Source organism: Rhinolophus hipposideros (assembly GCF_964194185.1).
Source record: "Rhinolophus hipposideros genome assembly, chromosome: 2".
Classification (NCBI taxonomy): domain Eukaryota; kingdom Metazoa; phylum Chordata; class Mammalia; order Chiroptera; family Rhinolophidae; genus Rhinolophus; species Rhinolophus hipposideros.
In genome coordinates this window covers 52,106,707-52,121,723 of record NC_138048.1, presented here as the reverse complement: position 1 = coordinate 52,121,723, position 15,017 = coordinate 52,106,707, and the positions used below count along the sequence as shown (strand labels likewise).

The 15,017-nt window shown below is 36.7% G+C and overlaps 1 protein-coding gene across 1 annotated transcript in view; it reads right to left on the bottom strand.

Annotated features, from left to right (window-relative positions):
• Positions 1-13,273, bottom strand: part of PAK2 (p21 (RAC1) activated kinase 2) — an 82,559-nt gene extending 69,286 nt beyond the window's left edge. Inside the window, exon 1 of the mRNA XM_081028334.1 lies at positions 12,918-13,273. The gene's annotated coding sequence lies outside the window, so the exon portion shown is untranslated. The remainder of the gene's footprint in view (positions 1-12,917) is intronic.
• Between the last annotated feature and the right edge of the window lie 1,744 nt (positions 13,274-15,017).

The window sequence follows — 15,017 nt, the reverse complement described above, 5'->3', positions numbered from 1 at the left end:
ATGACCTTCCGAGCAGGGTTTCAGTTCAGGGACCAATGATCCCATCCATTTGCCTGGGACTGAAGGAGTTCTCCTGGGTAACAGAGATTAAGTTGGTCACTCTACTTTCTGTTCTCTACCTCTGCCTGTCAAACACCTACTACAAGTATTGGTCTAAATGTCACTTTCTCAGGAAACCTGCTCTGACACCTCCTCACTTCCACCCCATGCACAGTAGTTTACTGCCTTCTGTCTTAACACTCATCGCACCGAATTTGCTTTTTAAATGTCTTCCCTAACTACGTTATAAACTCCACAAGCACAGATCCAGTGAGTACTTTGTTGACCACTACGTATATCACTAACACCAAGAATTATGTCTAGTTTGTATCTAGGAAATGAGTACTTATTTGTTGAAGAATAAATCAATCAATAAAAAAGGTTTATCTGTGATGACATCTGAGTCAAGTAAAGTTTGTTTTCTTCTTTAGGCTAGGGGAGACCCAGGAAAATTTGAACATACAGTCTCTGTTCTAGAAAGCTAAGACAATTAAATGCTCCATTTATCCTCCATATATTCAGGATAAGACTGGAGAGACATTCAATAGTCTAAATTCTCACCAGTTAATCCCTATTACAAGCATTTCTCCATTTACAACAGATAATATTCCCACCCAGAAAACAGCATTCTAGGCAACAGGAACAATAATCTACGATCTAGCCCGTAAGACAGTGAGGAGACAGGAGAGCACAGGGTAGCAAGTAGTGGGAAATAAGCCTGTTGAGTGGGACCAGAAAGACGCAGAGGCTGGGAACAGGGAGAACCTGGAAGTCTGAGAGGTTTGGTTTCAAGGTGTGGTTTTTTTTTAATTCTCATAATAAAAGTAGTAATGATCATTACAAACACAAACAAACAAAAACTAAAACCTCAAACCAGAATAAAACCTAAGCTAAAAAAAATACCCGTAATTCCACTTCCCAGAGAAACCTGTTTTTTGTATTTTCACACTAGAAGCAGGGAAATGAGATGGTTGCAGGAAAAAATAAACACCTCTTAGTAAGTTTCTCCTAATTCAGGTATTTATTTAGTGTCTACAATGTGTCAGATGCTGGAGATCAAGGCTACCAAGATTGGGTCTCTACACCATTAGTGGGAAGACAGTAACATGACTACTCTGCAAGGAGATGACAAGCTAATAGGAACATGTGGAACACAATGGAAAAGCGGACCCAGAGCTCCTATTTACACCATGTTTCCCCGAAACTAAGACCTAACCAGACTATCAGCTCTAATGCGTCTTTTGGAGCAAAAATTAATATAAGACCATTAATTTTTGCTCCAAAAGACGCATTAGAGCTGATTGTCTGGCTAGGTCTTAGTTTCGGGGAAACACGGTATGAGAATAATTAGGCAAAGAAATCAGAATTGGCTTTTAAAGGATGAGAAGGAATTTGCTAGGCAAAGAAAAAGAGGAAGGTCTTTGTATACAGAAGAAGCAATGTGTGCAAAGAAACTTTGTAATCTAAATGTGATCCTTTTTTTCTTCTTCCCTGTTTGTGGCCACCCAATCACTACACTAAAAAAGTAAAACAATGACCAAGCATGAGACTCAGAAACTGCTTCAAAACTGCCGGTAAGGTAGGGAATGGGGAAGCAAGGAACAAGAAAAAGAAAAATCAAGGATTACTTTAAAAAAAAAAAAAAAAGGTAGTAAGAAGAAAAGAATTCAACAGTATGAAGTCTAGCTTTCTCCAAGTTCGGTCACAAACGCCAAATGGCAATTCAAAATGAAAAAGTGAGAGGAGGGGTAATAAATATATTAAAAGTGTTCGACTTCACTAGACATCAAAGAAATGCAAATTGGAACAAGATACCATTTTCCTACTATCAAAGTGATAATCTGTCAACCTAAGACCTTTTACTGAAAGATGAAGATCAACAGCAGACTGATTATTTGATTAAGTGGTTATCTAAGTTTAACAAAAATCAGAACCAGCTTATGGTAAAAAAATGCTTATCAAATCAGATTACCCATGTAGTCTGTCCCAAATTCCCACGAAGAAAATGTCAGATCTTTGAAGGATTTCCATTAGCTACAAGGTAACTTAAGCTTAAGTGAGAAAAGACTCATGACCTAGCCATGCTCTGCTTCATAAAAGGGAGTTCAACCATCTGCTTGAAAGAAGATACAAAGATACCTTGTCCCTCTCTGCCAGCCAACCTTTTATTGAGACCCAAGAGTCTGTCTCAAACTAGTCACCCTTGCTAAGCCGTTTCTTCCCTATGCAGAGGTGGGTTTTGTGGCAGCCAGAGTTCTTTATCTTCATTGATCTTTCCACACACATTTAGGAGACCATCATGCAAGTTCCAGAAAAGCAAGCGTCTGTCTACATGCCTGTGTGTATATAAGTTTCAGGTGGAGCTGTATAGGAGTAGAAAAACGTGGACTGGCACACGACTTCCTGGGAGGTACGGTCATACAGGCAAAGTTTTGTGCTGTGGGTACAAGGTTAGAATCAGGCAGCTCCTGTTAAACAGCACATGCTAGAAAGCAGGCTAGGATAAGATCCCACCATCCTAGCCCAGAACCATCATCTTAGATGAATGTCTATTAATCACTGGAACATAGGCTAAGAGCATTGTACTTATCTTTACAGCAATACACCGAAGTAGAGGTTTCACTCAGAATCCCAGTTAACCATAGAGGCAAGGGCAACTCACAAAAGTTTCTGACAAATGCACATCAGGTAATATATAACAGCTATCATTCAAGGATGAATAAGCAGAAAAAACCCAGCGCTGACCCCAACAAAAAATATTGCAGCACAAGGGAGAGTGAAAATTACCCTTCACACAGAAACAAAGCCTGACTTAGGTGCATTACTTCAGGACAGAGAACTAACTTCCAAACACTGTTTGGCAAACTCTATGAAATGGCATATATGGACAGAAAAGACCAAGATGAAATAAGAGTAATTTAAAAAGAAAAAAGGGTGGGTAAGTTTTTAAAGGATGCAAAGAAACTGAAATTTCAATAGCAGAAATAAAGCCTAACTGGAGGTAAGAAAGGAAAATCAAACGAGCGATATGAACAAACATTTGAGAAACTCAAACATAGGACAGAAATGATATAAGCCTATTAGAAGTGTTTTCAAGGAAGAAAACAAAACTACAGCAAAATAACCACAAATATTTCTGGAAATGAAAAAAAACACCAAGTCTGTAGATTTTAAGGAGCTAATGCATTAGGCAACATCAACGCATCAATGTACATGCACAACACATGGTCTGTCAAAATATTTCAATATAAAGAAAAAACAAACTTCTTACCACCATCAGGCACAACACAAGAAACTCTAAAACAAACTGATTAATGGAAGACGACACAGAATGATATCTACAGAATTTGAAGGACATTAGTGATCTAATAATTATTAAATGTATCTTCCAGTTACTCCTACTGAAAACGTAAGCTGAAAATGTATGGTGGCTGACATACAAGATGAATTATTTTAAAAGATTGAGAAAAATGGGTTCTCCAGTGTTCAGTTGTCGTGGTTGGTGGGCAGTAACTCAATCAAGATGCTGCGGAATCTGCTGGCTCTTCCCCAGATTGCCCAGAGGACCAAAAGTACTGCTGCATGCAGGCAGTTTGAAAATCAACTTCCAGAGAAGCAAAAGCTTTTTTCAAAAGGATGATGGAATTCCAGTGCATCTAAACGGTGGGGTAGCTGGCTGATGCCCCCCTGTATAGAGCTACCACGATCCTTACAGTTGGTGGAACACCACATGCCATACATCAGCCGGCAATGGCTCTACATCCCAAGGAGCAGGACTCACTTCAGTTTACCCTCCCAGCAATCAGCTGGTTCTATTTCATTCAGTTCTCTATGGTCCAGTAAGCTGATCATTAACTGAGTTCTTCTTTGGGGATCAATATTTATTGATTTGTACTAACCGCCACCACCAATAAAGCAGTCTTTACCATAAAAAAAAAAAAAAAGATGGAGAAAAATGGCAATGAGCATGAAATCCATCTCAATAAAGTTTAAATAATTTGTGTTAACACTGAATATAGTTACAAAGATGTCTTGAAAGATAAAGTTAAAAACACAACACGTACAAAAAATATATTAATAACATTTTGAAGTCTCAAACAGTTAAAAATATGAAATGTACAAAAATAAATAAATAAGTACTCCCAATATTCTGAGGTCCCAAACTCACTATGAGAGGGGGAAGAGGATAAAGTGAGGGTGGGTTTAAGAGAAGAAACTAGTCCTAAGATATAAGAGGAAGCCAAAGTATAATTTTCTTTTTCAAGCAGACAAATCAGAAAACTTTACTTTTAAAATTTAGATTTACACTTGAATTCATTTAAACTGTACATCAATGGACTTTCAAAACAGGATGTACACATTCCAAATACAGTGGTACCTCGGTTTTCCCATGGAAAATAATGCAAAATGGATCAATCCGTTCCAGACCTTTAAAATCAACCCCTAAAACTGCAAATTTAGCATGAATTTTACTATCTAATGATACCACAGATCCATAAAATTTACAGTGTTCGTAAACCAAAATGTTCGCCAATTGAGACGTTCAAAAACCGAGGTACTACTCTGAGATAAAAGCAAACCAAATACAATTTACAAAACAGAAAACATCGACAGACAACCGGATAAAGAAAATGTGGTATATACGTACAATGGAGTTTTATTCAATCTTGAAAAGGAATCAAGTAGTAATACATGCTATATACAACATGGGAGAACCCTGAAAACATACTACATGAAATGAGTCAAACACAAAAGGCAAATACTGTATGATTCCACTTACATGGATCATCCAGAATAGGTAAAATCATAAGAGACAGAAAACAGGTTACAAGGTACTGGGATAGGGAAGAATGGGGAGTTAGTGCTTGATGAGTATAGAGATTCACTTGGGGAAAATGAAAAAGTCCTGGAGATGGGTGGTGGTGATGGTTGTACAACATGTAAATGTACGGCATGTAAAGGGAAAATGTTATGGAGACAGTAAAAGCATCAGAGGTTGCCAGGAGTTTGAGTGAGGGGGGAAGAGATGAAAAGGTGGAGCACGGGATTTTTAAAGTTGGAAAACTATTCGGTATACCATAATGGTAGACACACGTCATTATACATTTGTCCACACCCATAGAATATAAAACACCAAGAGTGAACCCTAATGTAAACTACAGACTTTGGACAATGTGTCAATGTTGGCTCATTAATTGTAACAAATGTGTCACACACTGCAGGATGTTGATGATAGGAGAAGCTGGAGACAGGGAAGGAGAACCTCAGGATATATAGGAACTCTTACCTTCTGCTCAACTTTGCTGTGAACCTAAAATTGCTGTACAAAATAAAGTCGATTAATTAAAAAAAATTTTAATCACTAGAAATAAAAGAAACTGATATTTTTTATTCAATCAAGACATATTGTATATCTAAGTTGTTCTAAGCTCTGAATAGAATAATAGCAATGAAATAAAGAAACAAGTAAATAAAAAAATAACTTCAGGTAGAAGTTCCTCTCTCCAAAGAAAAACCTACAGAAAGGCAAGAAGTTAGATACTGAGCAGGGGTAGGTGGATACTATTTTAGATGGCTGAGAGGAGGCCTCTTCAAAACACTCACATATGAAGGGAAGATAGTATTCAGAGAGAAGAAAAACAAAAATGTAAATTCCCGATGTGAGAACAAGCTTCTCAGAAACAATGCTACCAGTCAGTCTTTGACAGATTAAGATTAAAAAATTAATAAGGACTAAATTGTATACTATTAATAAGGAATAATAAATCAAACAAGATAATCTGAATATAGTTTAATAGATATATAATACTGCCCCGCAAACAGATAATATTCTTTTTAAGTTTCCAAAGAATATTTACCAAATTGGATTATGATTATGATTTAAGCCACAAAGAAACCCTCAATAAAGTTAAAGATATTTTAAAAGACCACAGTCACTGACAACAAGGAAAGAAAACAGAGTGAACAGAATTGTCCTAAATACTTCCTGAGTGAAAGAGGAAATCAACCTAAAACTACCAACTATTTGTAAAGTAATGAATATAAAAATATCATTCACATAGAGTGCAGCCAAAGCTGTACTCAGAGGTAAATTAAGAGCACTAAATGTTTTCATTATTTTATAAAAAAGAAAGTAAGAATTTATTGAGTTAGAAAAAATATAACAAAATAATGAAGAAAAGGAAGGGCAAAATAAAGAGAACAGTAGAAATCAGAGAATCAGAAAACCAATAGAATAAATCTCAAAGCTGGTTATTAAAAAAAAAAACACACACCACTAAGTAGACAAATATTTGGCAAATTAAGAAAAATAACAAAATCACTAATAAAAGATAGACATGAATACTAGGTTTTAATTATAAGATTAAATACGTCTATAAAATAAATATGAAAATTTTAATATATAATCTGCATAAATACAAGTTATCAAAACTGACTCATGAATAAGTAAAGATTCCTCAATAGACTACAGAGGTTACCAGATGGCCTGTATACTCTTATTAAACTAAATTTCTGAGATTCTCTATCCTTTCAATACTTCTGTACACTTGACTAACATGAGTGGGGTTTTGGTGCCTCATAATATATGCCTTAGGGTACCTTTGGTCATTAGCGAATTTATTATTATATACACTGATCAGTAGTTAAAAGAAAAAAAACACCTTATCATCTCCTTAATAAGTGTTACAAAAATATCTGATAAAATTCTGAAGCCATTCCAATTTTTTGTAAAGTAGGAACAGAATAAAATTATAAAGAATCTCTCTTAAAACCAACAGCTGCCATCATCCTTTACTGCAAAAATACCAGAGACATTCCTAGACAACTATCACCTCTCTTATTTAACCATATCTTGGAGATTCTGCCCAATGTGATAAAGAACTAAAACAGAAATAAATGTTTTGACTATTGGAAAGGAAGCAAAGTTACTATTATTTTCAGAGATGATGAATCTGGAAAACATAAGTAAATAAAATTCTATTGAAGTCCAGGAAGATAATAAAAATAACAGTGAACATGGAAATCTACTAGTTCCTCCTTCTGTGTACTTAGCAGAAATAAATCAAATTAACAAAAACAAAATTAGTTACAACAAACAAGAAATGCAAATTAAACTATTTTTTATTTGCCTAGCAATAAGCAAATTTTATTAACTTCATTAAGAATGACTGTTTTAATGAAGATAGCAATAAAATAAGATTCACACTGCTAGTTATGGTAATACATCCAACCTTTCGGAAGGATAATTTAAAACTTTTAAATGTTATACCTTTTCATTCAGTAATTCCACTTCTAAGGAAATATTCTAAAGTAATAATCAGAAATGAATAGAAAGACATTCACCATAGCATTATTTATATAAAACATTATAAATAAGTTACACTTTCAGCAATAGGAAAATAGTGAAACTAAGGCACAGCTCTAGAATGGCCTGTTAAGCAAATATTAAATAATCTTTTCTTTAAAAAAATTTAAGGCAAAGGAAAACTTTCAATATTTAAGGTTAAGTTAAAAAAGCAAGATAGCAAATTATATAGAATATGATTCCAATTTTATAAAAGTAAACTATGTACACACAAATATACATAAAGAAGAAAAAGTACCAGCAGGAAACATACCAAAATATCAACAATGACTATCCATAGGTAATAGAGTAAAACATACTTTTTTATTTAAAGAAAAACAACCGTATTCTTTTCAAATATTTAATCAGGAAGATGAAAAAACATTTAGAAAAATTTTACAACAGACATACTTTATAAAATATCTGGCTATATTTCTATTGTTATAGCTGCCAATGTAACTTTTTATTCTTTAATAATTTGCTCTTTAAAGCACCTGAAATTTTGTCTAAATACTTTATTCCTTCTCTTGTTGCTCATGTGTTTATTATATAACAATTCTGCTTCATTCACAAGACTATATTACTAAGTAATCTTAAATTAAAAATAGAAATTAATTTTTTAAAGATTAGATCTTGAAATACACCTTGTTCGTATGAAATACAAAATAAAACCTTCTATTTTTCCAGAGCCTATTAAACATTTACATGAAAAAAGTGTTACCAATGTAATGTAATAGCTTGATCAGAAAGATATAAGGAAAAAGAGTAATGTGGGTTAAAAGTGTCCTGTATACATGTGGATCACTTTTAATCAACACTACTGAGGTCTTCTTGGACCTCCTCCCACTCTGATTGGTTTCAACTGGCAAAAATTGAGAAATAACTCATTTCCAGACTAATGTGTTTTCAGCACATTGCAAATAAAGGCTATGAATAACATGTTAAGAAAATATAGGGGGTGCCAAAAAAATGTATACACATTTTAAGCGATGTTATCTTAAAATGTGAATACTTTTTTTTTTTGCAATTTTTTGGCACCCTCAGTACAAAAACAGTACGAATATTTACATCATAGTGGAGCTCAGGAAAGACTCCCAAAGAAAGCTACTCTCAAAGGCTGAGATTTAAAGGATGAGGATGAATTAAGTAGATAACGAGATGGGGTCAAAAAAGGGGCAATTTTTTTCCTTTTCGGATGTGATGCTTACAATAACACCATTACAATATTATTCTCTGAATCCCAATAATGTGACTAATTTTCACACCAACCTCAAACTCCTAAAAACATTTTTATACCCGTATTTTATTTCAGTAGCCAAACTATTATATATATTTTAAACTTACTTGCCGTCACTACGAACAAAAAAAAGTCCAGAAGGATTAAGATTAAAACACAACAATTCTTAAAAGTACAAGATATGGTGGATGGGTGAGAAAGATGAAGGGATTAGGAATTACAAATTGGTAGCTACAAAACAGTCACAGGGATGTGAAATACAGTGTGGGGAATATAGTTAATAAGGTTGTAAAGACTACGCAGGGTGTTAGATGGGTACTAAACTTATTGGGGGGATCACTTCATAGATTATATAAACGCCTAACCACTGCACTGTACACCTGAAACTAATAAAAAATAATATTGAATGTCAACTATAATTTACATATATATGTCACAGGATGTAAAGTACAGCATAAGGAATGGTATTGTAATAGCTAGGTATGCTGTCAGATGGGTAGATTTGTTGGGGTTATCACTTTATGAGGTTATGTTTAATCATTATAGCGTTCTGTACACCTGAAACTAATATTAAAAAGTACAAGACAATATAGAAGAATGTTTTTTGATAAAGGTGAAATGGGAAAAATCTTAAACAGAAGGCAAATGATTAATATCTATTTTGTATAAAAAGCTTATACAATTCAATAAGGAAGTATAGATAAGAAAGTATAGACTGGTACAGTCTTTTAGGAAGGCAATTTGGCATCTACTGAAACTTAAGAATGTATACTTTACGAATCCTTTTTATAGAAATAGTCACATACATACACATGTGCAGAGATATAGGAGTTCATTAAGACTTCAGTTTAAGTTGCTCAAAATTGAAAATAACATAACTGACCATAAAAGTGCAACCATATAATGGAATACCTCATTACTGTTGAGAAGATGATATACAATTATATGTATTGATATGGAAAATAATATATAATGATCAATTTTTTATTAAAAAATTAAGGTAAAAACTACACACACGGTACTTATTTCTAATTGCATAAATAAAAACAAAAGGGGTACCTCTAAGAAATGGGACTAGAAAGATTAATCCTCCCTTTTTACTCTAAATAATTGACTTCTTGAACCTTTTATAATAAGCATGTTCCTCTTTTGCAATTTAACTTTAAAAACACTATTCTAGTCTGTTATGATGGTTATCCTTGAGGACTGAGACTAAAGTGATGTTTGTCCTGTTCCTTAATAATTTTCACCACTTTCCAAATACTCTATGAGAAATATACATTCTTTTTAAATCTGAGAAACCTGTATTCAAAAAATCTGCATTTTATTTCAGTGGCGAAACTATTTTATTTTTTCCTGAAAAACAATTTTTAACTTAACAGTTATGGTATCGGAAACTTGGTCTTGAGATTCCAACCTCTTTCAGAAAGTCTTATCTAAGTTTGGGAGGAGAACATTTGCTGTAGAATTAAATGTAAAAATCTATTTTAGAATGGAATATTAACTAACATTTATTAAGCACTTAAGCACTACATTTGCTGAGTACTTTACCTGCATTATCTCATTTGCCCTAAATAACTCTATGAAATTTGTTATTATATGATTATTATTATTCCCATTTTACAGATGAAAAAAATCAAGTCTTGAAAAAAAATGTGTATCTTGCCCAGGATCAAGCAGAAGAGCCAGGTTTCCAACCCAGGTCTCCCGCTCCTAACCGCCTTAACCACCTGGAGTACGTGGGACAAGCATTAACGTACCTCAGAGATACTAGTAAGCTAGAATGCAAATCCCGTGTGAATGTTCAGATTGACTACTACTCTTAATTAGGTTAGTGATCCTAAAATGAAGATGTAGTGACACTCAATTCTGATCACAGAAGAAAACAATCAGTATTTCTTCATGGCAATAGGAGCTATTTTTTCCTCTCTTTCTGCTTCTACCAAGATACAAGAAGGATAGGAGAGACAACTGAGATCTGTGAGTAAGGTAACACCTTCCCTCTGATTAGTCTGAAATTAATTAGCCCTCCAACTAGCTGAAAGGGCTTCTGAAAACAAATTGATCAGAACCTTGAAGACTTAAAGACTTAAATAGGGCCCAATTTCAAGTTTTCATCAAAAGTACAAAATACAGAAAGCCAAAAGGAACACTGTATTTGAATATTAGAATAATCAATATTGACAGATTAAGCATAGGAAGGATTTAACAGTACCTACTTATTTTATCCTTAGCTATTTGAACAAGTTCTCTTTAAAAAAGTATAATTGAAAGTTTATCCTTAGCTACCTGAACAAGTTCTGAGTTTTCTCTTTTAAAAAGTATAATTGAAAAGAAATATACACCACTGTTAAACACATCTTGGAAACGGGCCTATCGTAAACATCAGAGAAACATAGGAACCCCTATTCATTTGTTTAGTAGATATACTCCAACTACAAACTTACCGTCGCTTTATGAATTTGAATTCACAAGGTTAGTATTCAATGTCACAAAGTCCAGAACAACTCTTTCTTTGAATAACTGGTAAGCAGGAATCAAGGCCCTAAGTGAAGCACAATACCCAGGAGCTCTTCCTTAGTAAAAGTATCGGCTTATGGAAAGAACTGGCAGAGAAGCTCTCATCACAGACCAAGTTTCACTCTAACATTACTATATCTTAACCCCTTAGGCTAATGAGACCTCCCATGAAGTTAAGAACAACTGACACTACCAAATGTTGACAGTATTGAAGCTCAGTACTAAGCAATTTAGGTAACAATGTACTATTTAGTGGAAACAAAAAATTCACTGAATTTAGGTTAACCTCTTTCACCAAAACCTGAAAGTGGGTTTAAGACCTACATATATTACAGGTCAAAAAAAAACATTTTGAGGTTCACTTTTCACACCGTAAATCAGTGTTCTTGGCTAATTAATAGCTAGAAAGATTTAAAAGCCAAGGATGAAAGAACTGCCTTAAATCAATATCCTTAACAGAATATACACAAAGCTTTTCATTTATATATATTTTTTCATATATAAAAATATATAGAAGTGACTATGAGCGTGTTTTACGAATGCCACAGAGCTTCTGGCAAAGCTGACAAGTTCTAACCTGCTTTAAAAATTACTATTCACTGCCTTCATCTCAATCTTACTTCATTTAATGTTATTCTTTTGGATAACCCTACAAAAACAAAACCCCCAGAGCAAATTCTTGTGCATTTCAATATCCTGCCTACTTATAAGAGCGGAAGAGTCAAACAGAGCAGGGGGAAAAACGTGACGTGCACAACCTTGATCCAAAACACAGCTCCTCGGAGTCTAATTTTAGGCCTAAGCATTTTAATTGTCTTTTTACAGAGGTTAAAAAAGAAAACTATAGATCACTTGTGAAGTGGAACTGTGATAATTGTGTCAATGGGAGTTGACAATATTTATCAAGGAGGAAACAAATCACGCTCACACTGCCCAGAGTAACCCCATTAAAATTAAGATACAAGAATGGGCACAACTCCACACCAACTGACAATGGCAATTACTTTTCACACTTCAGTTACTGAATGACTTTATGTTTAAAGAATTGGCCCAAAGTTGAGCCCACCGAGGAATTTGTGGGAGCGTTTTGTATGTGTGTGCAGTTTCAAAGAAAGCCAAACATGGTTAAAAGTCAATTTTCACCTAAATTACCTAAAGAAGCAAATATTCACCTCCTGGCTGAAGATCAAACAAGAATCACGAGAAGATTCAAAAGTTCTGAAGTGGAGGCCCTCACACCCCAGGAAAACTGTACGTTTTTACTAATGCGGAATATGGAAGAAATTACAGATTATACTTTAGAAAGAGTAAAGAGCCTTAGCCAATATGCCTGAGCAGTGAAACGGGATGAACAGAGGGGTAGAAAGGAGGAGCTGGGACTCAGAGAGAGGAAAAAATCGGGGAATAAACCTCAAGACGTCTGGTTGAAACTAAAGTAAACGGAGAAAAAGGAGGAGGTTGAAACGCAACGGAAGGCAGCCAGAGAGATGGCAGAGTCCGTGGCGACACGGTTTATGGCAGGGCTGGGTTCAGGAAGAGTGAGACCTCACCTGCCCAGCAAGCTTCCCATTTCGGGCTAAAAACGGAGAAAACAGCCCTAGGGAGCAGACAATGAGCCACCGCCCCAGAAGTCGCGGCTGCAGGCACGCAGGTGGCGGCTGCCCGGCCCTGCGCGGGGCAGGTCGGCTGCTCCGGGCCGCTCGAGCCTGCCAGGCCGCGGAGAAGGAAGAAAGAAGGAGAGAGATGGCCCGCGTCCCGGCCTGTCTGCACACTTACCCCAGGCGAGGAAAGGTCCCCGCCCCAGCGAGGCGCCTCCGTCCGAGCTCCCGGCGGGGTCCGGAGCCGCCCTGGGCAAGCGCGCGGCGCGCGGCGGGAAGGAGACGGAAGGGGAAGGGGGACGAGAAAAGGAGCCGCGCTGTAGCGCAGCCGCTGCTACCGCTAGGCCGAGCGGCAGCCGAGCCCCGCAGGCGTCGGGAAGGGAGGGCAAGGAGCCTTCGGCAATGGCGACGGCCCCGGCCGGAGGGGAAGCGGAACAACCGCCGCCGCTGCGCGTGGCCACAACCCTGGGGGAGGGCGACGGCGGGGAGCAAGGAGGGGCGAGGCCACGGTACCACCCCTCCCGACCCGAAGCCTGGAGCTCCACGGGGCGGAGACGGGCACCGCTTCCCAATGGGCGGGACTCGCGCGTGCGGCCTGCTGGGAGTTGTAGTTTGGAGATGTGTACTGCCTCCCTCTCCCTCTCCCTCTCCTTTTAGCCTCCCCCTCCTCTTTTGGTCTTCTTTACATTGAGAGCCAGCCAGTCCTTCACTTAATTCAGCACTGTCTCCAGGACTGTGCTAACCAAAGATGCTGACAGATATTACTGTTACATGAATCTGCTCCAGGACATTTGTTTCTGGGAATTCATCCATTATCCATTTTGCTTTTTACTTACAAACTTACTATTATTTTGCTGCTAAATTAAGCTCCACCTCCTTACAAATTGAAGTGTCCATGTTTTATCCTTGGAGGAGGTTATCAATGTATTCACTAATTCTATGAATATTTGAGTGTCTACTATGTACCAAATACTGTTAAGGCATCAGGGATACAAGGGTGAACATGACTCACTTTGCCTTTGTGGAGCTTACAAATATGAAAACACAATAATTAAAATAATGATGTCTGGTATAAGGAAAAAACTGGGGAGGTTACTTTGGATGGGGTGACCACAGAAGCCAAGGAGGTGACATTTAAGCCAAGAACAGAGAGAACTATGAGAAGCACCCGGAAAAAGCATTACAACTCGAAGGAGGAAGAAAAGGGCTTGCTAAGGTCAGTTAAGAAGGCCTTATAGCTGGAGCTTAGGGCAAGGAGGACAGTGTAGAATGCAAACATTAGAGTAAACAAGATTCAGGTCAGGAGGATCTTGAAGGCCATGGTAAGGAGTTTTAAGCAGGAAAATGATGTTATCTGGTTTACACTTTAATATCGCTAGATTGCTATGTGGAGAATGGAATATAGAGATGCAAGAATAGAAGGGAAATGAACTAGGGAGGCAGTAATCATGACTAATACTAGGGAGATACCAGTGGAAATGGATAAAAGTAGCTAGATTGTGCTTATCTAAGATGTAGAGCAAAAAACTTAAATGATATGGAGAATACAAGAGAAAGGAATTAAGAAGAAATATGGCACACTATTAGATAACCTGAAAAACAGTCCCATTATTAAACACACAGAAATTCTGGACAGAACAGAAAATCCTTTCAAAGTTTCCAAGAAAGAAAAATTTATTTCTGATGTCTTTCAAACTCCACACTCAACCCAAAGAGGAAGCAAGAAACCAGTGTGATGAGTAGGGCACTGAAGCCATGGTGGTGTTGAGGGTATCTATTTAATCTCAGAAATCTCTAAGGTTTTACTGGCTGCTCAAGAGACAGGAAACCAAAGATAAGGCCCTGGCCTGTACATGGAGTTAGGACTCTGATCCTGCAAAAGGCTGGGAAACTTAAAGGGCTACATCTTCCAAGAACAGACTGGGGGAAAAAAGGGACCAGACTGGTTCCCTATACCAACCCATGGAGACAAGCAAAAATTTCTATGTTTTAGCTTGGACTTGGCATGGAGGGGAAAAAAATTTCCCTTTAGAATTCATAACCACAAACTTTCCCTCACATGGGTTTAAAAGTTCAAATTTATATTTCCTACACTGCCCAGGAAACCTCAAGTCAAGAAAGTGGTCCCAAGTTAGTAGTACTTAGAGGCCTGGAAAAAAAACAAATATAAATCCTCACTGCACAGGTTCACTCTCAATCCAGGTCTGAAAGAATTTCCACAGATAAACAGGATATCAAAAGCTAAACATGAGCACCAAAAATATAATTACAATACACG